We start from the raw sequence: 24,341 nt of genomic DNA on the forward strand, positions 1-24,341 counted from the left end.
CCTTTGTTAAAACCTCAGAAAGACTTCAGGCAGTGGCCAGAAGAGCCTCCCAGGGAAATAAACTTCTAAGAATCTTAAGGGTATTGTCCCATAGCACCCTCATATTCTGCCCAAGTCAAAGAGAGGACTGTCTAGAAAAGATCTGTGGGCATGACGCTGTTGGGTGAAGAGGACTTGCCTCACATTCATAAGTAATTCACAGAGTTTTAAAGGGAATTGTATTGGTGAAAGCCCCACAGTGCAAACTGAGATAGTTCAAGTTGCACACCGGCTTCTGGGTGCCAAACTTTCGTTGTGGAAGAACCAGAGTGAGAAAAGCAAATCAGTTGCCCATGGGGGCCCTTCCTTATGGAAATAAAGGACTCCTGTGAGAGCAGAGCTCAGAGAACAGTGGACTGCAGCCCTGTCCTACTTATAAATCACGTGTCTTGTTTTTCCCATTCCCTTGTCTCCTCTTCTCCATTCTCTCACTTGTGCTTCCTGGGATCATCCTCAAATACATTTCTCCCATTCCAGGCCTCATCTTAGGGTCTAATTTTGGAAAAACCAACCTATGACTCTAGGCAACCCATTTTGTCTCTGACTATTTATTATTTATTTGAGACAGAGTCTTGCTCTGTTGCCCAGACTGGAGTGCAGTGGCATGATCTCCGCTCACTGCAACCTCTGCCTCCTGGGTTCAAGCAATTTCCATCTAATTTTTGTATTGTTAGTAGAAACAGGGTTTCACAGTATTGGCCAGGCTCGTCTCAAACTCCTGACCTTAAGTGATCCGTCCACCTTGGCCTCCCAAAGCGCTAGGATTACAATTGTCCCTGCCTTTAGTGGAAAATTATCTAGTGTTTTCCATTAAACATGATGCCGGAGTTTGGACAGAGATAGACATAAAGTATCCAACTCTTCTTTTTATCCAGGTTTTTGTTTTGTTCTGCTTTGAAGGATTGGTTGTTGAATTTTGTCAAATCCCATTTTCTGAACATCACAACTTGTCTGTTCTTGATTGACAATTATGAATAAGGCAGCTGTGAACATTCTCATGCCTGTCTCCCAGTAAACATGTGCACACATGTCTTTTGGGTATATACACAGGAGTATATATTATATATAGGAGTATATATAGGAGTAGAATTATGGGGTCATAGAGTGGGCATTTCTTCACTGTTGTTAGAAGACGCTGCCAGTTTTCCAGAGATTGTGCCATTCACGCCCCTCCAGCTGGGCATGGGAGTCCAAGCTGTCCTATGTTGTTGCCAAGGCTTATTATTGTCAGTCTTTTTATTTTCAGCTGGTCTGATGAATGTGAGGTGTTATTTCATTATAGCTTTAATTTTCACTTCTGCGATTACCAAAGAATTTAAGCATTTTTTAATGTGGTTGTTTCTCATTTAAATATATTCTTAAAAAAACAAACGAACAACAACAACAACAAAAACGAAGAGAACACGAAACATACTTTATTAACACAAAAAAGCAGCTGTAACAAGGCACAGCAAGAAGAAACATACATTCGCACTCCAAGGGTTAGTGCTGCATACAAATATAGCTTTTCTGGCCGGGCCCAGTAGCTCACGCCTGTAATCCCAGCACTTTGGGAGGCCGAGGCAGGTGGATCACAAGGTCAGGAGTTCGAGACCAGCCTGACCGACATGGTGAAACCCTGTCTCTACTAAAAACACAAAACTTAGCTGGGCGTGGTGACGTGTGCCTATAATCCCAGCAACTCAGGAGGCTGAGGCAGGGGAATTGCTTGAACCCAAGAGGTGAAGGTTGCAGTGAGCCGAGATCACACCACTGCATTCCAGCCTGGGTGACAGAGCGAGACTCCATCTCAAATATATATGTACACACACATATATGCGTATATGTGTGTGTGTGTATGTGTATATGTGTGTATATAGATCTTTTCTTCCCTATAGCCTTGGTGATAGCCATGGGGGTGTAAAATAACATTTTGCAGAAGCACAGAAGGAAACCAGGAAGCAGTCTGCAGTGGCACAGAGCATGTTAACAAAAAGATACAAGGACGGATTGGGCTGCTTTAGTGCAAAATGTCTAGGACAGAGCTGTACATTCAGTTCAGATTCTTTTTTTTTTGAGATGGAGTCTCACTCTGGCTCCAGTCTCTCAGGCTGGAGTGCAGTGGCGCGATCTCCACTCACTGCAAGCTCGTCGCCTCCCAGGTTCACGCCATTCTCCTGCCTCAGCCTCCCGAGAAGCTGGGACTACAGGCGCCTGCCACCATGCCCGGCTAAATTTTTGTATTTTTAGTAGAGACGGGGTTTCACTGTGTTCGCCAGGATGGTCTCGATCTCCTGACCTCGTGATCCACCCGCCTCGGCCTCCCAAAGTGCTGGGATTACAGGCGTGAGCCACCGCGCCCGACCTTCAGTTCAGATTCTAAGAAGTAGACACTAGAACCTGATGTAAGTTCCAAAAGAGCCCACTGAAATAGTATTACATAGTATCCCAAGTGACAAAAAGTTGCTAAATAAAGTCCTATTACACAGTATTCCAAGTGACAGAAAGTTGCTAAGTCACTTACAGATACAATGGTTGTACAGCAGCTTTTCAATTTGCAGTTTAGGTTTCAGATTTTCCGTTAAGGATGAACTGCCCCGAAATTCTCTACATTATACTTAAGCAATTCAGCTACGAGAGTTTACAACAAAGAGGTAACTACTGTTATCCAACCTATTAATTACAGTTTAACCATAAACTCAACATCAGCAACCATTGCAATTATTATTGTCTGACTTGATGGGGCATCTTCTAGACTCATGTTCTTCATGGTTCATGAAGAACCGTGGTTCATGGGCATAGGGGAAGATCCAACTTTCAAGAAACAATGATTAGACTGCACATAAACTTTAAAAAATTACATGCCAGACTATATTGCAGAGGCCGGGCACAGTGGCTCATGCTTGTAATCCCAGCACTTTGGGAGGCTGAGTCACGTGAGGTCAGGGGTTCGAGACCCCCCTGGCCAACAGGGTGAAACCCCATTTCTACTAAAAGGACAAAAATTAGCCCAGTGTGGTAGCAGGCGCCTGTAATCCCAGCTACTTGGGAGGCTGAGGCACGAAGATTGCTTGAACCTGGAAGGTGAAGTTTGCAGTGAGCTGAGATCATGCTACTGCACTCCAGCCTGGGTGACAGAACGAGATTCCATCTCAAAAAAAAAAAAAAAGAAAAAAAAAGAAAGAAGAAAAAAGACTATATCGCAGAAGCAATTCCACATACCTGTTTTAAGTTAAAACATTAAATCATTAAAAATATTAATACCTAGGGCCTTTAGATGAAATTCTACTACTAACTTTGTAAGTCTGAAATTTTAAGAATGACTATTTAGAAAACCTGGTTTACCTAACAGTACGTTTTGGAGAAGAGAAAAAGAATCTGACTATAAAATACATCAACACTTAAGTGAACTGCACTATGCCCTTGTGGCCAGAAAATTGCATTTCTTTTCCTAAAAGGAAGGCAATCTTTCTTTTTTTTGACTTCTAAAGCTTGACTTAGAGTAACTTCAAACATCACTACTTTTGGAAGATGATAGAAAACCTCTTCGAAAAAATAATTTTAGACATTAGTCACATGGCTGCAATACTCATCCAATATTAATTATTTGTTCTTCAGTAAGACATTGAATTCTTCAGAGCAGATGCACCTGAGCTGCCTCACTCAATGACTACAGCCATTACAAACCAAACTGTTAGCTACATTGGCCACATGTTTTTGTCGGCTTACTGAACACCTGGAGCGGTGCCTCCTGTTGCTCCACCGGGCACCAGGTTCATCTGGATAAATAACAGCAGGTCGCATCTAACAGATACCAGCACTAAGGTTGAAGATGGCACGAAAAAACCGAGCAGTGATGTGTGTGCTTGTTCTGGGACACTGTCTGATGCACACAAAAGCGAACTGAGTTAACGAGTTTGCTTTGCCCTGACTGGTTCTCTTTCTAATTAGCAAATCCCAACTTTTTGTTTATAATGATATCCTTTTTTTTTCTTTTTTCTCAAGATGGAGTCTTACTCTGTGCTCTGTGACCCAGGCTGGAGTGCAGTGGTGTGATCTCAGCTCCCTGCAACCTCTGCCTCCAAGGTTCAAGCAATTCTCCTGCCTCAGCCTCCTGAGTAGCTGGGATTACAGGTGCGTGCCACCATGCCCAGCTAATTTTTTGTATTTTTAGTAGAGACAGGATTTCACCATGTTAGTCAGACGGGTCTTGAACTCCTGACCTTGTGGTCTGCCTGCCTTGGCCTCCCAAAGTGCTTGGATTACAGGCGTGAGCCACTGCACCTGCCCTATAATGATAGTCCTTTAAAAAATTCTGCCACGTTGATGATGAAGGGAGCCCATCGATTGCACATAGGCAGTGCACCTGCAGACTCCTGCAGGCAGATGCCGCAGGCTGGAAGGAAGGGTCCTATTTAGAGATACAGTAAGCAGTGGTTCAAAAAACATGAGTGAAACGGGACGCAGTTGCTCACGCCTGTCATCCCAGCACTTTGAGAGGCTGAGGCGGGCGGATCGCCTGAGGTCAGGAGCTCGAGACTAGCCTGGACAACATGGTGAAACCAGTTTCTACTAAAAAAAAAAAAAGTAACTGGGCGTGATAGCACACGCCTGTAGTCCCAGCTAGTTGGGAGGCTGAGGCGGGAGAATCGCTTGAACCTGGGAGGTGGAGGTTGCAGTGAGCAGAGATCACGCTATTGCACTCCAGCCTGAGTAACAGAGTCTCACTCTGTCACAAATGAACAAACAAACAAAAACATGCAAGAACTGGGATTTTGATCATGTTCTTTTTTTTTTTTTTTTTTTTTTTTTGAGACGGAGTCTCACGCTGTTGCCCAGGCTGGAGTGCAGTGGCGCGATCTCGGCTCACTGCAAGCTCCGCCTCCCGGGTTCACACCATTCTCCTGCCTCAGCCTCCCGAGTAGTTGGGACTACAGGCGCCCGCCACCGCGCCCGGCTAATTTTTTGTATTTTCAGTAGAGAGTGGTCTCGATCTCCTGACCTTGTGATCCGCCCGCCTCGGCCTCCCAAAGTGCTGGGATTACAGGCTTGAGCCACCGCACCCGGCCTTTGATCATGTTCTAAACGATCTGTTACAGGAGGCTGAGGTTGCCGTGAACCAAGATCGCGCCACCGCACTCCAGCCTAGGTGACAGAGGGAGACTCCCTCTCAAAAACAAAAACAATAGCAAAAAGAAACAACAACAACAAAAATAAATAAAAATAAGAATAAAAGACCTGTTACAGCGGAGGAGTGAAGTACACATGGGCCATGGCCATCAAGACACAAGCTGCGATTCCACCGCTCAATCTGCGCATTCCAGAGCCGTTGCAGCGGCGGTTAGGATTTTTGTGTTAGTGTTGCTGTTATTGTAAATTACATTTAGTCCTTCTTTTCTTTACAGGATATGTACTACTAGGAAACCGTGAGCAATGATAAAATTAGCATATTTGCTCTTCCTCTCCTTTAACATCTAATTTTAGTTCCTTTTTTCTCCCGTGTCCTGATAGAACAGTGACCATTTTCAACCTTTTCAAGTAACTTTCTTAGGTGTAGTTCTCGTGTACAGCAGAGTCAGATTTTGCTTTTTGATATAATCTGAAAATCAGTTTCTTTTAATAGACGGGTTAAGCACATATTACAGTTTTTAGCTTTCTTTTTTATTTTAAAATATGTGGCCGGGCGCAGTGGCTCACGCCTGTAATCCGAGCACTTTGGGAGGCCGAGACGGGCGGATCACAAGGTCAGGAGATCGAGACCACGGTGAAACCCCGTCTCTACTAAAAATACAAAAAATTAGCCGGGCGTGGTGGCGGGCGCCTGTAGTCCCAGCTACTCAGGAGGCTGAGGCAGGAGAATGGCGTGAACCCGGGAGGCGGAGTTTGCAGTGAGCCAAGATCGAGCCACTGCACTCCAGCCTGGGCGACAGCGCGAGACTCCGTCTCAAAAAAAAAAAAAATGTAATTGACAAAAATGTATCTATTTAAGGTGTACAACATGATCTGACGTGTGTAATGATTATCATAATGAAGTTAATTAATACTTCCATCACCACCCAAGCTCTAATTAGATTTCCCCAGAATGTGTTCTTTTATATATGAAAGTTTGGACCCCTTCATGAATACTTCCCTAGTTCCTCCAACCCCCCAGGTCCCACAATCACTGTTCTACTCTCAGTTTCTATGAGTTTGACTTTCTGAGATTTCATGTACAAGTGGTAATCACACAGTATTTGCCTTTCTGTGTCTGACTTATCTCACTTAGCATAACGTTTTTCAGGAAGCTCATTTACATTTAGAGACATGACAGATTTTTTCTAGGTTCTTTCATATTCTTTTTTTTTTTTTTTTTTTTTTGAGACGGAGTCTCGCTCTGTCCCCAGGCTGGAGTGCAAGTGGAGTGCAGCTCACTGCAAGCTCCGCCTCCCAGGTTTAGGCCATTCTCCTGCCTCAGCCTCCTGAGTAGCTGGGACTACAGGCGTCCGCCACCTCGCCCGGCTAATTTTTTGTATTTTTTAGTAGAGACGGGGTTTCACTGTGTTAGCCAGGGTGGTCTCAATCTCCTGACCTCGTGATCCGCCCGTCTTGGCCTCCCAAAGTGCTGGGATTACAGGCTTGAGCCACCGCGCCCGGCTTCATATTCTTTTATATTTTGTTTTCTCTTAGTTGTTTAAAAATGTCTTCCACAGGCCAGGTGCAGCACCTCATACCTGTAATCCCAGCACTTTGGGAGGCCGAGGCGGGCGGATCACCTGAGGTCAGGAGTTCAAGACCAGCCTCAACATGGAGAAACCTTGTCACTACTAAAAATACAAAATTAGCTGGGTGTGGTGGTACACGCCTGTAATCCCAGCTACTCAAGAGGCTGAGGCAGGAGAATCGCTTGAAACCGGGAGGTGGAGGTTGCAGTGAGCCGAAATCACACCATTGCAATCCAGACTGGGCAACAAGAATGAAACTCCATCTCAAAAAACAAAAACAAAAACAAAAAAAAGTCTTCCACAGTGTGATGTCTTTGTTTTGCCTTTTTAAAAAAAATGTTCAATTCTTCTCATGTTTAGGAGGGTTTATGATTTTGTACTAGTGTTCAACTTTATTAATACAACCTAACATAATACCTTTATTAGAATAAAATATAAAAAATTTAAATAAACCTATATTTTTATGCCTTCTATTTATTGAGACAGTATTAGTAGCTTACTGGGATCAAGAATAAAGTTAGCATATTTCCTTCTCTTTTCTTTTTTTTGAGACAGAGTTTCGCTCTGTCACCCAGGCTGGAGTGCAGTGGTACGATCTCAGCTCACTGCAAGCTCTGCCTCCCGGGTTCACGCCATTCTCCTGCCTCAGACTCCCAAGCAGCTGGGATTACAGGCACCCGCCACCACACCTGGCTAATTTTTTGTATTTTTAGTAGAGACGGGGATGGGGTTTCACCGTGTTAGCCAGGATGGTCTCGATCTCCTGACCTCATGATCTGCCCCACCTTGTCCCCCAAAGTGCAGGGATTACAGGTGTGATCCACCGCACCCGGCCTCCTCCTCTTTTCTTTTACCACTGACTTTAGTCAACAACATCAACTTTCTTAGTATTTCAACTGTTAAATTGTCTTATACTGTTATTATCAGATATTTTGGAAGAACATGCATTGATTCCAAGTTTCTATGATGAGGCAGCAACTTACTCTACCTCCCCTTATTTTTCCTTATTTTCCTCCAGATTTCCACACTCTCATGGCCTATAACATTTACTTCATTTTTGCCAGTGAGTTCTGCAATTAATATATTCAATGCTCATCATCAATATTTTTTCAAGTTTCCCAGGCATCTCTCAGTAGGTTGCAATTTATCTTTCAGTTGTTTCTTCAAGAAGGGCCCATGGAAGCCACATTCCTGGAGTTCTCAAAACTATTTTGTCTCTAAATTCACGCTCAAAACGGTTTATTTCCAGCTTTTAGAGTTTAAGAAAATGGACTGCATGTGCATCACAGAGCCACAGTTCTCTCCTGAGGCTGCTTCTCTCTGTTGGTAGCTGTGCAGGAATCTAAGGCTAGCCTATTTTTTCTTTTTTATATTAAGAGACTGGGGCCGGGCACGGTGGTTTATGCCTGTAATGCCGGCACTTTGGGAGGCTGAGGTGGGTGGATCACCTGAGGTCAGGAGTTTGAGACCAGCCTGGCCAACATGGCAAAACCCTGTCTCTACTAAAAATACAAAAATTAGCCTGGCATGGTGGCACATGCCCGTAATCCCAGCTACTCAGGAGGCTGAGGCAGGAGAATTGCTTGAATCTGGGAGGCGGAGGTTGTAGTGAGCTGAGACTTAATTAAAAAAAAAAAAAAATGGACTCCATAATTTTGCCTGATTGTCTCCAAAGATTCTTTTTTCAAATCGTTCTTTAATCAGATATTTAAAGTGTGTCTGCTCCATTGTCTTGTTTTTCTTCCTTACAGACTTCTGTCATGCATGCATTGGACCTTCTTTGTCTCACATGTCTATATCTTACTTTTTTAAATCCTTTTAGTAGCTATCATTAATCTTATTTAATTTTTTCCCTAATTTATGTCCTCACATAAGCCTGTCTATATTTTCTTCAGGATTCCAGCTCTTGTTTTTCATCTTTATTTCTGTGATATTCATTTATTTTTCGATTTTTCCCTGAATTTTGCCAGCTCACATTTTCTCTCTTCTTGCCATCTTTCCCTTGAGGTTTTGCATTTCTGTTTTATGGTCTTTATCATAGAGTTAAATGCTTTTTCTACACTTTAAAAATGCTTTTTCACACTTTTTAAAAAATTTTTATTTTTTGAGATGTAGTCTCACTGTGTCACCTAAGCTGGTGGGCAGTGGCATGATCTTGGCTCACTGCAACCTCTGCCTCCCAGGTTCAAGTGATTCTCCTGCCTCAGCCTCCCGAGTAGCTGGGACTACAGGTGCCCGCTACCACGCCCAGCTAGATTTTCACACTTTAAAATATCAGGTCATGGCCAGGCACGGTGGCTTACGCCTGTAATCCCAGCGCTTTGGGAGGCTAAAGCAGGTGGATCATGAGGTCAGAAGATCGAGACCATCCTGGCTAACATGGTGAAACCCTGTCTCTATTAAAAATTAAAAAATTAGCTGGGCGTGGTGGCGGGCACCTGTAGTCCCAGCTACTTGGGAGGCTGAAGCAGGAGAATGGCATGAACTCAGGAGGCAGAGCATGCAGTGACCCAAGATTGTGCCACTGCACTCCAGCCTGGGCGCCAGAGCGAGACTCCGTCTCAAACAAACAAACAAACAAAAATTTCTCCATCCTGTGCTAAACAAGGGGTGGATTATTCAGGAGTTTTCTGGAAAGGGGTGGTCAATTCCTGGAACTGAGGGTTCCTCCCCATTTTAGACCACATAGAGTAACTTCCTAATGTTGCCATGGCGTTTGTAAACTATCGTGGTGTGGGTGGGCGTTTCTTTCAGCATGCTAATGCATTATAATTAGCATATAATGAGTAATGAGGATGAACAGAGGCCACTCTTGTCGCCATCTTGGTTTTGGTGGGTTTTGGCCGGCTTCTTTACAGCATCTCATTTTATCAGTAAGGTGTTTGTGACCTGTATCTTGTGCTGACCTCCTATCCCATCCTGTGACTAAGAACACCTGACTTTCTGGGAATGCAGCCCAGTAGGTCTCAGCTCTGTTTTACCCAGCCGCTATTCAAGATGGAGCTGCTCGGGTTCAAACACCTCTGACACGTATCCACAATAAATAGAGTTAAAATTTTCCCTTTATTGTTTTATTAATATCTGATTTCTAGGTGATACAAATTCTGATTTACAAAGCCATGTTCATAGCAGAAGGCCCTCACTCATGCTTTTCTGGTAAATATTAAAGGTTTTTAAAAAACACAATGATCCCTTAGGTGATCGTTCAGGTTTTTTTTGAGATGGAGTCTCACTTTTGTCACCCAGGTTGGAGTGCAATGGTGTGATCTCGGCCCACTGCAACCTTCGCCTCTGGGATTCAAGTGATTCTCCTGCCTCAGCCTCCTGAGTAGCTGGGATCACAAGTGCCTGCCACCACGCCCAGCAAATTTTTGTATTTTTAGTAGAGACAGGATTTCTCCATATTGGCCAGGCTGGTCTCGAACTACTGACCTCAAGTGATCTTCCCACCTCGGCCTCCCAAAGTGCTGGGATTACCCGACCCAGGTTTATTTTTTTATGTTTATTTTTCAGCTAAAACCAACAGTCATTTCTCCTGAAAGAAATTTTAGGGGTCATCTTGGTTTTAGGATTGTCTGTTGCTGCATTTTAACTTTGTAAAAAAGTACATATTTTGCGTGGGAGAAGTGGGGAGATGTTGGCCAAAGGTACCAAGTTTCAGTTCTAAGATGAGCATGTGCCAGGGAGCTAACCAATGGGGCCGCGGTTACTGGCACTGTGCTGTATACTTGTGTGAACCCAAGAGTATCTGGGACAGATGTCAATCAGTTTAGAACATGTGTTTCGCCAAGGTTAAGGGACACACTTGTGACCCAGCCTCAGGAGGTCCTGAAGACAAGTGCTCAAGGTGGTGGGGGAACCAGCCAGCTTTCATACACTTTAGGGGTTAATACATGTAAGATGTACCTTGGTTTCATCCAGAAGGGTGGGACAACTTGAAGTGGGAGGCCGGGGGGCAGGGCATGGGGGGTGGGCAATGGCTTCCAGGTCATAGGAAGATTTAAAAATGTTCTGATTGGCAATAGAAAATGAAAATGTCCGGGTTATGATAAAGGGTTGTAGAGAACAAGGTTTTATTATGCAGATGAAGTCTCCAAGTAGCTTCAGCAAGAATAGATTGTAAGTGCTTCTTATCAGACTTAAGGTCTGTGCTGATGTTGATGCTGGAGGGTAGCAGGGGATGTGTTCGACCCTTCCATCATGGCTGGAGCGAGTTTTTCAGGTTGGCTCTGGAATGCCCTTGGCAGAGCGGAGGAATTCATTCAGATGGTTGAGGTTAGGGTTAGAATTTTATTTTTGGTTTACACTTGAAATGTGCTAAGAGAGTAGTTCTTAAATACCCTCAACCCTCCTGATCCCCCCCGCCCCTCCACACACATGAATGGTAACTAGGTGTAGTGATGGATGTATTCATTTGATTGTGGTTGTCATTTCACAGTGTATACTGGATCAAATCATCACATTGCACACCTTGAATATGTACTCTTTGTTTTTTTTTTTTTTTTTTGAGACAGAGTCTTGCTCTGTTGCCCAGGCTGGAATGCAATGGTGCGATCTCGGCTCGCTGCAACCTCCGTCTCCTAGGTTCAAGTGATTCTCCTGTCTCAGCCTCCCGAGTAACTGGGATTACAGACTCCCACCACCACACCTGGCTAATTTTTGTGTTTTTAGTAGAGACGGGGTTTCACCGTGTTGGCCAAGCTGGTTGCAAACTCCTGACCTCAGGTGATCAGCTCACTTTGGCCTCCCAAAGTGCTAGGATTACAGGATTAAGTGATGATGCCCAGCCGAATATATACATGTTTTACTTGTCAACTATCTCTCAATAAAGCTGGAGGGAAAAACAAGTGCATATAATGATGATTTATTAAGTTCAAATAATTTAAACAAGTTCTTTGGTGGAATAGACTGAGTGTAATCACTCAACAGGTTCATTTTGCCTGCTGCCCAGATACAGCTGATTTATCACAACAGGGAGATTGCAATAGGGAAAGAGTTTAGTGCATGTAGAGCCAGCCAAATGGGAGACCGGAGTTTTATTATTACTCAAATCAGCCTCCCTGAAAATTTGGAGGCTAGTGTTTTGTGCTGAGTTCACTTCCGGGTGGGGGGACACAGGACCAGCTGAGTGAAGAGTTGGGACTCTTGACTCAAAGTCAGAGATGGGAAAGCATGAAAAGATATCTCGAAAGGCCAGTCTTTTTTTTTTTTTTTTTTTTTTTTTTTTTTTTGAGACGGAGTCTCGCTCTGTAGCCCAGGCTGGAGTGCAGTGGCCGGATCTCAGCTCACTGCAAGCTCCGCCTCCCGGGTTTACGCCATTCTCCTGCCTCAGCCTCGGCTCACTGCAAGCTCCGCCCCCCGGGTTCCCGCCATTCTCCTGCCTCAGCCTCGGCTCACTGCAAGCTCCGCCCCCCGGGTTCCCGCCATTCTCCTGCCTCAGCCTCGGCTCCCTGCAAGCTCTGCCTCCCGGGTTCCCGCCATTCTCCGGCCTCAGCCTCCCGAGTAGCTGGGACTACAGGCGCCCGCCACCTCGCCCGGCTATTTTTTGTATTTCTTAGTAGAGACGGGGTTTCACCGTGTTAGCCAGGATGGTCTCGATCTCCTGACCTCGTGATCCACCCGTCTCGGCCTCCCAAAGTGCTGGGATTACAGGCTTGAGCCACCGCGCCCGGCCGAAAGGCCAGTCTTAAGTTCCCCAGGAATGATGTTACCTGCGGGAGTCATTGAGGAAGTCGCAAATCTTATGAGCTCCGGGACGGTGGCTGATAATCATTTATGTCTACACCTTAGCAGAATTCAGACCCCTCTCATCCTCCAACCTGGTGGTCTTTCATTAGCTTTACAAAGGCGGTTGAGTTTGCGGGAGGGGCTATTATCATTTACACTGTAAGCTAAATGTCTCCCAAAGTTAGCATGACCAAGCCCAGGAATGACTAAGGGCAGTTTGGAGGTTATACTGTTACAATCTTTGCAAAGGTGTGTGGGTTTCTTTTGAGACAGAGTCTGGCTCTTTCACCCAGGCTGGAGTGCAGTAGTGTGATCTCGGCTCACTGCAACTTCCGCTTCCCCAGTTCAAGGGATTCTCGTGCCTCAGCCTTCCATGTAGCTGGGACTACAGGTGTGTGCCATCATGCCCAGCTTATTTTTTTGTATTTTTAATAGAGATGGGATTTCGCCATGTTGGTTAGGCTGGTCTTGAACTCCTGATCTCAAGTGATCCACCCGCCTCGGCCTCCCAAACTGCTGGGATGACAGGTCTTAAGCCACTGTGCCCGGCCTGCAAAAGTGGTTTTAATAGGATGAATTTCACCAGATTTTCCTTTGAAAGAAAAAAAACCGGGCACTTTACTCTTTCATTGTCTGCGGCTTGGTGTGATACTTATCTGTATAAAAGCCTTGCATGGAAAATAATCATTTTCCCCTTCTGTTTCTTCACAGGAGGACAGGCTGCAAGGGTCATTTACTGTGTGAGAAGCCTGGGTCCTGGCTGTGGCCTGGGTGGGTGTGAGCCGACTCCTCCAGGCCAGAACTGGGCACCAGCCCTTAGGGACACGAAGAACTCGCAGAAATAAGAAATGCCAAGCCGGGCAGCGTTTCAGAGAGGAAGCCCCGCTCCCAGGCAGCCTCCAGGGCCTTCTCTTTTTGAATCAATTAGGGAAGCTGTTTGTCATTTCTACGACTCTCTGCGGTGGGAACGTCCCTTCCCTGTGAGATCCCAGATGAAAGGCTCCCTTATAATTTCCCTCAGAAAATTCACTCCAACCATGTTTAGTGGAAGAGGCTGCTGAGAACGTGTCAGGAATGACAAAGCCTAGTCCAAGACAGAAAGCTGCGATAGCATTTCTAATAACTGTGGAGAGCGCGAGGCATGAATGGGGAGGGAGGAAGGACTGTCAAGATTTACCATCAGAAAATTTCCCGGTAAAACTGTCATCTTCCACGGGGCTTTTCCCTGAAGAAAATAGTCCTGGTCAAGGAATTTGCAAAGACCTCTCCCACAGCCTGTACATGAGACCCTTTTTTTCTCTAAGCAGGCTCAGGAGACAGCCAGACTCTAGGAAAATGAGTCCCTCTAAATCAGTGGCTCTCGACTGGAGGCGACCTTGCCCCCAGGGCACAGGTGGCAATGGCTGGGGACATCTGTGGTTGTCGCCCTGAGGGGCTGTTGGTATCTGGTGGGTCGGTGCCGGCGATGTGGATACATGTCTTATTACTGGAAAGGGGTCCTGATCCAGACCCCAAGAAAGGGTTCTTGGACCTCATACAAGAAAGAATTCGGGGAGAGTCCACAGAGTAAAGTGAAAGCAAGTTTATTAAGAAAGTAAAGGAATAGGCCGGGTGCGGTGGCTCATGCCTGTAATCCCAGCACTTTGGGAGGCCGAGGCGGGTGGATCACCTGAGGTCAGGAGTTCGAGACCAGCCTGGCCAACATGGTGAAACCCTGTCTCTATTAAAAATGCCAAATTAGCTCGGCGTCGTGGTGCACACCTGTAATCCTAGCTACTTGGGAGGCTGAGGCAGGAGAATCACTTGAACCCAGGAGTTGGAGGTTGCAGTGAGCTGAGATTGCACCACTGTATTTGAGCCTGGGCGACAGAGCGAGACTCCGTAAAAAAAAAAAAAAAAAAAGAGAAAGTAAAGGAATAAAAGAATGACCACTCCGTAGTGGGGCAGTGGCACAGAATACTCGTTGGCTATTTTATGGTATTTCTTGGTTCTAAGCTAAATGAGGGGTGGATTATTCATGAGTTTTCCAGGAAAGGGGTGGAGATTTCCCTGAACTGAGGGTTCCTCCCCTTATCAGACCATGTAGGGTAACTTCCTGACATTACTGTGGCATTTGTAAACTGTCATGGCCTGGGTGGGAGTGTCTTCTACCATGCTAATGTATTATAATTAGTGTATAATGAGCAGTGAGGACGACCAGAGGGCACTTTCATCACTATCTTGGTTTTAGTGGGTGTTAGCCGGCTTCTTTACCGCATCCTGCTTTATCAGCAGGGTCTTTCTGATCCATATCTTGTGCCGATCCCCTATCTCATCCCGTGACTAAGAATGCCTAGCCTCTTTGGGCCGGGCACGGTGGCTCACGCCTGTAATTCCAGCACTTTGGGAGGCTGAGGCGGGCGGATCATGAGATCAGGAGCTTGAGACCATCCTGGCTAACGCAGTGAAACTCCGTCTCTACTAAAAGTACAAAAAAAAAAATTAGCTGGGCATGGTGGCAGGTGCCTGTAGTCCCAGCTACTCAGGAGGCTGAGGCAGGAGAATGGCGTGAACCCGGGAGGCAGAGGTTGCAGTGAACCGAGATTGTGTCACTGCACTGCAGCCTGGGCGACAGAGCAAGACTCCATCTCCAAAAAAAAAAAAAAAAAAAGAAAAGAAAAAGAAAAGAATGCCTAGCCTCTTGGGAGTGCAGCCCAGCAGGTCTCAGCCTTATTTTACCCACCCCGTGTTCAAGATGGAGTCACTGTGGTTCAAACACCTCTGACAGTTCTGCAGGGCCCAGACAGCCTCCACCACGAATTACCCAGCACCAGCATCAGCAGTGCTGCCGGTGGGCGACCCTGCTTCAGATTAATCTTTCAGGACCAGGGAAATGGGAATCTGAGTTTTGGGAGGGGGAAAAAAAAGAGGTTTTGTATGTTATGTAAAAATATGTTTATTATCAAGGGAAGACCTCCCGCCGAGACCCACTGAGATTAGTATAGCCTGTAACTGAGGCCTTTTCTGTGGTGATTGATTTGAGACAGCCAGAGAATTAATTGGTTTAAACGTTCCGACCTGAAGGTGAGTCTCAGTTGGTGGATGTGTGTGTCTGGCACATAGAAGATGCTCAATAAACATTTGTGGAATAAATACAGGAAGGAACGCTGGCTTCGGGGAGAGAGTGGGGAGCTTAGCAGCAGTGTCCCAGCTGAGCTACGGCATCTTTTTCTTTTCCCAGCTGGAGACGACTTGGCGCTTGAGGGTTTATGTTGTTTTCAGCCAGGGTGCCCCAGAAAGCCCGAGGATCAGCCTGGGGGATCCAGCCAGAGCAAGCCGAGGATGAGGGGGTGCCCCATAACCGCGCCAAGAAATAAAGGAAACGAATCTTCCAAATTTCACATCCTCCCAAGACACTTCGCAGCTTCAAAGCAATAATTACAAATGCTCTTTGGAGTAGCAGTTTTTACATTTCACTGCAAATATTTTCCCTTATTCGACATCTTTTTAAGAAACCAACCTGCTAGCCAGGCGCGGTGGCTCACGCCTGTCATCCCAGCACTGTGGGAGGCCAAGGCAGGTGGATCACGAGGCCAAGAGATCGAGACCATCCTGGCCAACATGGTGAAACCCTGTCTCTACTAAAAATACAAAAAATTAACCAGGCATGGTGGCGGGCACCTGTAGTCCCAGCTACTCGGGAGGCTGAGGTAGGAGAATCACTTGAACCCAGGAGGCGGAGGTTGCAGTGAGCAGAGATCGCGCCACTGCACTCCAGCCTGGTGACAGAGTGAGACTCCATCTCAAACAAATAAACAAACAAACAAAAAACAAAACAAAACAAAACAAAAAAAACAAGCAAACGAAAAAGAAAGCCGCCTGCCTTCCTCACAGAAAGCGTCTTAGAAGGCGACGGAGGAGTTGTCAGTCTGTCTGCCTGGGTTGTCAAACTTCTTGACGGCCAGCAGGGAGCCAGGGCTGAGGTGGGGAGAGGAGAGAGGAAGGCAGCCAGGCAGGTAGTGTGAAAGGTCACAAGCCATGTGTGTGTGGGGTGTGCATGTATGTGCGTGTGGGCGTGTGCATGTGTGTGCACTGGTGTGTGTCTCTGTGCACCAGGGAAGTTTCCTCTGGAAGCATGTTCTTGCCCTGGACAGCCCCTCCTCGTCTGAGTTAGATTCGAGTTGTGCTCCCTGCTGGGGAAGGGAGGTAAGGAGAGCGTGGCTCCTCCCCAGGCTGGGTTTGGTCTTGCTACGCTGTGCAGTGGAGGGTGGTGAGGGCTGGGGGGTTCTATAACCTGCTCCTCAACACCTTGGCTTGGAGTGACCCTGAGAGCACCCGAGTCTCCAGGAGAGCATGATGAGCTCAGAAGGAGGGAGAGGGCAGTGGTGGGTGGTCCTTGCCGTGTTTTCAGCCCATCCCCCACGGTGGTGGTGTGTGACCCCTCCCAGGAGTGGCTGGCTAGGACCAGGCCCCTGGTGGGGAGCAGCTCTGAAGGCTCGTTCATCTTAGGGAGGAAGGAACGGAAGGTGTGGTGCCCCCGGCTGTCTGATGATCTTGCTTCGCCAGCAATCTGATGCCCTGTCTGGGCAATGGATTTTCTTTCTTTCTTTTTCTTTTCTTTTTTTTTTTTTTTTTTGAGATGGAGTTTTGCTCCTGTCACCCAGGCTGGAGTGCAATGGCCCAATCTCGGCTCACTGCAATCTCTGCCTCCTGGGTTCAAGAGATTCTCCTGCTCCAGCCTCCCGAGTAGCTGGGACTACAGGCTCGCACCACCACATCTGGCTAATTTTTTTTTTTTTTTTTGAGACGGAGACTCGCTCTGTCACCCAGGCTGGAGTGCAGTGGCCAGATCTCAGCTCACTGCAAGCTCCGCCTCCCGGGTTCACGCCATTCTCCTGCCTCAGCCTCCCGAGTAGCTGGGACTACAGGCGCCCGCCACCTCGCCCGGCTAGTTTTTTGTATTTCTTAATAGAGACGAGGTTTCACCGTGTTAGCCAGGATGGTCTCGATCTCCTGACCTCGTGATCCGCCCGTCTCGGCCTCCCACAGTGCTGGGATTACAGGCTTGAGCCACCGCGCCCGGCCCTGGCTAATTTTTTTATGTTGGCCAGGCTGGTCTCAAACCCCTGACCTCCAGTGATTCGCCCGCCTCAGCCTCCCAAAATGCTGGCATTACAAATGTGAGCTGCCACGTCCCGCCGACAATGGATTTTTCGTCCTACCTCACAAATTATTATTTTCCAGCTGACATTTGGAAACTAAAAGTCTCCCTGTGGTCCTTGTGGAATATTCCATGCATTTCTGTGCTCTGGATCAAAAGGAGGTTGCGTCATACACAGGGAAATGCAATCAGAGATGAGGTCAGGACAGGTAGCATCTTGACGTCATGTTTAGAAGCCTCGCCACCACGGAAGTTTCCAGAAACAAACACTTTGGGGACCCTGTATCCACTGGCAGCCATTTCTCTTGAGAGAGGCCGGCAGTGCAGGTTGAGGAAGGAGGGAACGTGTGTGTCTTGCTTGCTGGGGTGTTCAAGTTATGGTGAGCCCTCTAAGAAATAGGGCTGAATTAGGCGGGAGGCAGGAGCAGCCTTGGGGGCCTCCCTGAATAGCAGGGCCTGACCCCGTTCCCAGAAGCCAGGTCTCAGCCAAGGCTTGTGGTCTGGCTGAGGTGGGTGATGCCACGGAGAGCTGTTGGGTTCTAGTGGGTCCGGGGCCACCACGGCCTTCACCTGCCTCAGCTCTTCCCTTCAGCCGCGAAGCAGGAGAGCACCAGGCAGCCCTTCAAGTCCAAGCCAAGAGAGCTCGTTTCTTTCCTTTACTTTCCTCACTACCCCCCACCCCCCAACACACTCACAATCAACCTGAAACTCCAGGCTTAGGCAGCTGCTCTTCAGAAATCTGAGAGCCGCCTCCCTTCCATTCCATTCTGGAGAGAGCGGGAGACACCTCAGAGAGGCTCAGACTACAGCCCAGGAAGGAGCTTTTCCAACAGCGTCCTTCCCAATACGGCTGGTCCAGGTGGCCCCTAAGGTCTGCGGTGGACTGTGTGCATTTGTGCGTTGAAGGGGTGGCCTGCCCCTCCACACCTGTGGGCGTTTCTCGTTAGGTGGAACGAGAGACTTGAGAAAAGAAATGAGACACAGAGACAAAGTATACAGAAAGAAAAAGTGGGCCCAGGGGACCGGCGCTCAGCTTACAGAGGACCCAACCAGCACCGGTCTCTGAGTTCCCTTAGTATTTATTGAGAATTATCTTTACCATCTTAAAGATAAGGGAGTGGCTGGACAATAGGATCATTGTAGGGAGGAAATCGGCAGTAAGACATATGAACAAAAATCTCTGTGACATGAATAAGTTTAAAGGAAAATGCTGTGCCTTGAGATGCATATGCAAACATCTCCATAAACCTTTTAGCAGCATTGTTTCGGCCTATCACATGGGGAGAAACCTTGGACAATACCTAGCTTTCCTAGGCAGAGGTCCCTGCGACCTTTGGCCGTGTATGTGTCCCTGGGTAGTTGAAATTAAGAGAATGGTGATGACTTTTAACCAGCAAGCTGCCTTCAGGCACTTGTTTAACAAAGACACATCCTGCACAGCCCAAAATCCATTAAACCTTGAGTCGCCACAGCACATGTCTCTTGCAAGGACAAGGTTGGGGGTACGGTCACAGATTAACAGCATCTCAAATACAGAACAAAATGGAGTCTCTTATGTCTACTTCTTTCTATATAGACACAGTAACAGGCTGATCTCTCTTTCTTTTCCCCACAGTGCGTCCTGTAGCCCCACAGGGGTTATGCATTCGAATCATCGACATTCAGTTTGCAGTTCTTTCTGGAGGCACACGCCGAGACCCCATTGCTGGGCTTGGTCAGAGACGAGCTTTGGCCAATGTCAAGGGGATGCCAGGACGAAAGCCCGTCTGAGCAGAGGCCACCAGAGGCCAGTGTTAAAGAAAAAAGACGTCATGACACTTGTTAAAGCTTGGTAAGGAAGACTTCGACACCAGGATGTCTCTACTAGGGACTGGAATGGTCCAGGAATTCCTGCTGCTCCAGGAATGAGCAGGCGAGTGGCTGATCCACAGCCCACCTGAGATGCCAGCGTTGGGGCATGTTCTGGGCATGTTTGTTACTGCAACAAAGCTGATTGATGCAGCCTCTGCTGTTGCTTACCTTGGTCGTGCAGGGAGAGAAACGGAGTTCGCCCGGCACATTGATTATAAGATGTGTGTTTCTGGGTGGAAAGGGGCTTTGGAGAAACATTGAATTTAAATAGAGTCCCTGCTGCATGGAAGACGGTCACCTGGCCTGCCCTTCCTGAGCACCGAAAAGCTCATCTTTGTGTTGGTGAACATAAAAACGACAAAAGCACTGAAGGTGTCAACTAATTTTCAAAACAAAACCTCTAAGTACAGTTCAGTGATAGAGTGAGATGCGTTGGATTTGATGTTGTTTAAGCATGCTGTGGCCTGCCAGTGGGGAGATGTGCAGGGAATTCTTACCATTGCAGCTCATGAGGAAATAAAATGATCACCACAAGCTTCACTATATATAGAGTGCTTCGTGTGTGTGTGCATGTGTGTGCATGCATATGTGTGCATGTATGTGTGTGCCTGTATGTGTGTGCATGTCTGTTTATGTATGTGTGTGTGCGCACGTGTGTGCATGCGTGCACATGTATGACACACACTGAAGAGAGGAAGAGGTTCCATGGCGGGGGGGTTGTTGACCTGAGGGGCTGTTAGCCTGGTGCCTGGAGCCACATCCTCCCTCTTGTTGGCCACATGGACGAGGTTCATTTGCAGGAGAAAATGAGGCCAACAGAAAGAGGGTCAAGAAAAAGAGAGAGAGTGTGTTGGTCTGTTCATGATGCTAACAAAATCCCTTAGACTGGGTAATTTACGAACAGGCACAAATACATTGCTTTCGGTTCTGGAGGCTGGAAGTTCAAGATCACAGCACCAGCAGGTTTGGCGACCGATGAGGATGCTCTCTGCTTCCAAGATGGTGCCTGGTTGCTACGTTCTGTCCTCACTTGGTGGAAGTGGGGGAAGGGAAAAGTGGCCTAGCTAGTTTCCTGCAGCCCTTTTTTAAGGGCACTAATCCCATCCATGAGGGAGGCCCTCATGACACAATCACCTGCCCAAGGCCCCATCTCTGAATACTATCACGTTACCCATTACATTTCAATATATGAATTCTGGAGCGATACGCTTATTCAAATGATAGCAGAGGGAGAGAGAGAGAGAGAAGTAAAGTGGCAGAAACATCTGATAAACTCGCTTATGATTGCAGCTCATGAAGAAATAAAATGGCCACGAGTTTCGCTGTTTAGTGATGGAGTGCTTCCCGTGTGTGTGTGCATGTCTGTGTATGTGCATGCCTGCGTGTGTATGCATGTGCGTGTGCACATTTGTGTGTGCATGTGTGTGTGTGTGTGTATGTGTTCATGTGTGTATGTGTATATGTGTGTGCGTGTGCACGTATGTGCGTGCACGTGTGTACATGTATGTGTGCATGCATGCGCACATGTGTGCATATGTGCACGCGTGTGTGCGCGTGTGCATGTGTGTGCACGTGTGCATGTGTGTGCGCGTGTGCATGTGTGTGCACACGTGTGTGCACTGTGTGTGCGCGCGTGTGTGCGTGTGTGCGTGTGTGCATGTGTCTCTGGAGCCAGCCCGAGATACCACCCTGCCAGTAACTTCCTTTGTACTGGTAGCTAGCGCGGGTCCCATCTCTGCCCCTTACCACTGAAAGAGTTCTGAACAATACAAGAGCTTGAAAACTGGCTCCGTACTTTCTGATGATACGGCTGGCTTTCAGCAGGTCTTTACACGGTCAAGCTCACAGGTCTTTAAAGTTAACTCGCACTCAGTAGTTTGCAAAATATGAGTTTTTAGGCAGAAAACAGCCTGCATAGCAGGCTGTTCAAATTGTAAGCTTTTGGACAGCCATCAGTCAAATAAAGAAATCTGTGGATCTGGTTATTGGCTTCTGTGTAACAAACCGCCCAAGCTGAATTGGGTAAGATGAAGCAGCTACTATTTTATTGTGCTCGTGGAGCTGGAGGTCAGGAATTCACGCAGAACGCAATGGAGTGGCTTCGATTCTGTTCCATGTTGTCTGGGGTCAAATGGGACGGTGCCAACACTAAGGGGACTTGAAGCCAGACCATCACATATGTGGGCTGAACCGGGCCCAGTGATGATTGTTGACTAAAGCACGAGCTCTTGGCCTCCCGTGTGGCTTGGGTTTATCCCAGCATGATGACCAGGCTCCGAGAGGGAGCTTCTCGAGTTGGAGTGTCCAGGGAATGGTGTTCTAGGACTGTCAGGTGAGGCCACTGGCCTGTGCTGTCCAGCCTCCAAACACACCTGGCCTCACTGCCATTGTCCGCCATTGGAAGCAGTTGCAGCTGGTCCAAGTTTGGCAGTGGAGGTAGGGGGTAGAGACCTCATGTCTCAATGGGAAGAGGGGCAGTGGGGGTGGGGGGTAGAGACCCCGCCTCTCGATGGGAAGAGGGGCAGTGGGGGTGGGGGGTAGAGACCCCGCCTCTCGATGGGAAGAGGGGCAGTGGGGGTGGGGGGTAGAGACCCCGCCTCTCGATGGGAAGAGGGGCAGTGGTGGGGGGGGTTAGAGACTCCGCCTCTCGATGGGAAGAGGGTTAGTGGGGGTAGGGGGTAGAGACCCCGCCTCTCGATGGGAAGAGGGGCAGTGGAGGTAGGGGGTACAGACCCCGCCTCTCGATGGGAAGAGGGGCAGTGGGGGTGGGGGGTAGAGACCCCGCCTCTCGATGGGAAGAGGGGCAGTGGGGGTAGGGGATAGATACCCCGCCTCTCGATGGGAAGAGGGGCAGTGGGGGTGGGGGGTAGAGACCCCGCCTCTCGATGGGAAGAGGGGCAGTGGGGGTGGGGGGTAGAGACCCCGCCTCTCGATGGGAAGAGGGGCAGTGGGGGTGGGGGGTAGAGACCCCGCCTCTCGATGGGAAGAGGGGCAGTGGGGGTGGGGGGTAGAGACTCCGCCTCTCGATGGGAAGAGGGTTAGTGGGGGTAGGGGGTAGAGACCCCGCCTCTCGATGGGAAGAGGGGCAGTGGAGGTAGGGGGTACAGACCCCGCCTCTCGATGGGAAGAGGGGCAGTGGGGGTGGGGGGTAGAGACCCCGCCTCTCGATGGGAAGAGGGGCAGTGGGGGTAGGGGATAGATACCCCACCTCTCGATGGGAAGAGGGGCAGTGGGGGTGGGGGGTAGAGACCCCGCCTCTCGATGGGAAGAGGGGCAGTGGGGGTAGGGACTTGTGGCCATGCAGTTGTTTTTAAAGAGATGAGGTCTCGCTATGTTGTCCAGAGGCTGAATTTGTTTTTGTTTGTTTGTTTTGAGACGGAGTCTCACTCTGTCGCCCAGGCTGGAGTGCAGTAGCATGATGTCAGCTCACTGCAACATCTGCCTCCCGGGTTCAAGCCATTCTCCTGCCTCAGCCTCCCGAGTAGCTGAGATTACAGGTGCGTGCCACTACACCCAGCTTTTTTTTTTTTTTTTTTGTATTTTTAGTAGAGATGGGGTTTCGCCATGTTGGCCAGGCTAGTCTCAAACTCCTGACCTCAGGTGATCTGCCTGCCTTGGCTTCTTCTCACAGTGCTAGGATTATAGGAGTGAGCCGCTGCACCTGGCCTTCCCAGGCTGAATTTGAATGCCTGGGCTCAAGCGATCCTCCTGCCTCAGCCTCCTGAGTAGTCAGGATTACAGGCAAGAGCCACCACACCTGGCTTCGCACACCTCTTTCCTTTGTGTCTGGGGAGCGAGAGGGACCAGCTGTGGACACTAGGATGGGTGTCGGGATTCAAAGACCCCCAAGTAAACTGGAGCTCCCCTAAAAGCCACCACAAGCTTCACAGCAGGGTCCTTGCTAGACAGTCCTGCAAGGGATGGAAGCACTATTTTAAAACATTGGGGTAAAGTTCACATAATATAAAATTAACCGTTTTTACAAACTGCTTTACTGAGGTAGAATAGATGTCTAAGAACCGCACGTAGTTAATGTGGATGATTGGATGAATCATTGTCAGATGCACAGCTTGGGGGCGTTTAGACATTCACGACGTTGCGTAACCACCACCTCCATCTAGTTTCAGGACGTTTTCAGCCTCCAGGTGGAATCCCCGTCCCTGGGAGGCAGTGGCTCCCCGCTCCTCGCCCCCACAGCCCTGGGAAGCTCTGCTCGCTCTGTCTTCGTGGATTTGTTCACTCCCGACATGTTACGGAAAAGGAATCACACCACACGTGTCCTCTTGTAACCAGCCTCTTCCGCTTAACGTAATGTTCTCATGGCCCAGAATTTCCTTTCCTTTATGGCTGGGTAATATCCCACTGTATGGATGGACCACACGTTGTGACCACATTGCTCTGTGGATGGACATTGGGGGGTTGCCACGTCTTGGCACTGTGAACGATGCTGCTGTGAACATGTGTGTGCAAGTTTTTGTTGGAATGCCTGTTTTCAGTTCTTTGGGGAAAGCGCTTTTTATTTTTTAATGAGAAATCACTGGTCAGGGTAGGGGATGGCTATGAAGGGGGACGTCTCTGCCTTGTTTAAAAGAGAAAGAGAAACAGAATCCTCCCCACACCCCCCAGTGCACCTTTTTGAGGAAAGGAGACGAGAACCTTTTGCAAAATCTCCACAGGAATCAGTTCTGTTTGGCTGGAGGTGCCAGGAGGAACCAATGATTCTCATCCGTCTTCCAACCCATGCGGCAGGGCCTCAGCCAGGTGTGGTCAGAGGCTGCCCATGCCTCATGTTGGCCCCTGGGTGACCACAGGCCCCTCCATGGGGAGCTGTGGGGTTGAAGCATCCGTGAGCTTAAAGCCCCTGCAAGCACCCTTCTTCTGGAAGCAGAAGATCCTCTGTGGGG

General features: G+C 48.1%; 1 long non-coding RNA gene across 2 annotated transcripts in view; it reads left to right on the forward strand.

Annotated features, from left to right (window-relative positions):
* Positions 1-21,422, forward strand: part of LOC144334956 (uncharacterized) — a 51,975-nt gene extending 30,553 nt beyond the window's left edge. For both annotated transcript variants that reach the window (XR_013405297.1, XR_013405296.1), the window contains one exon: positions 19,202-21,422. This is a non-coding gene — a long non-coding RNA (uncharacterized LOC144334956). The remainder of the gene's footprint in view (positions 1-19,201) is intronic.
* Positions 21,423-24,341: the final 2,919 nt, after the last annotated feature.

The sequence above is a fragment of the Macaca mulatta genome, chromosome 15 (assembly GCF_049350105.2).
Source record: "Macaca mulatta isolate MMU2019108-1 chromosome 15, T2T-MMU8v2.0, whole genome shotgun sequence".
Lineage (NCBI taxonomy): Eukaryota > Metazoa > Chordata > Mammalia > Primates > Cercopithecidae > Macaca > Macaca mulatta.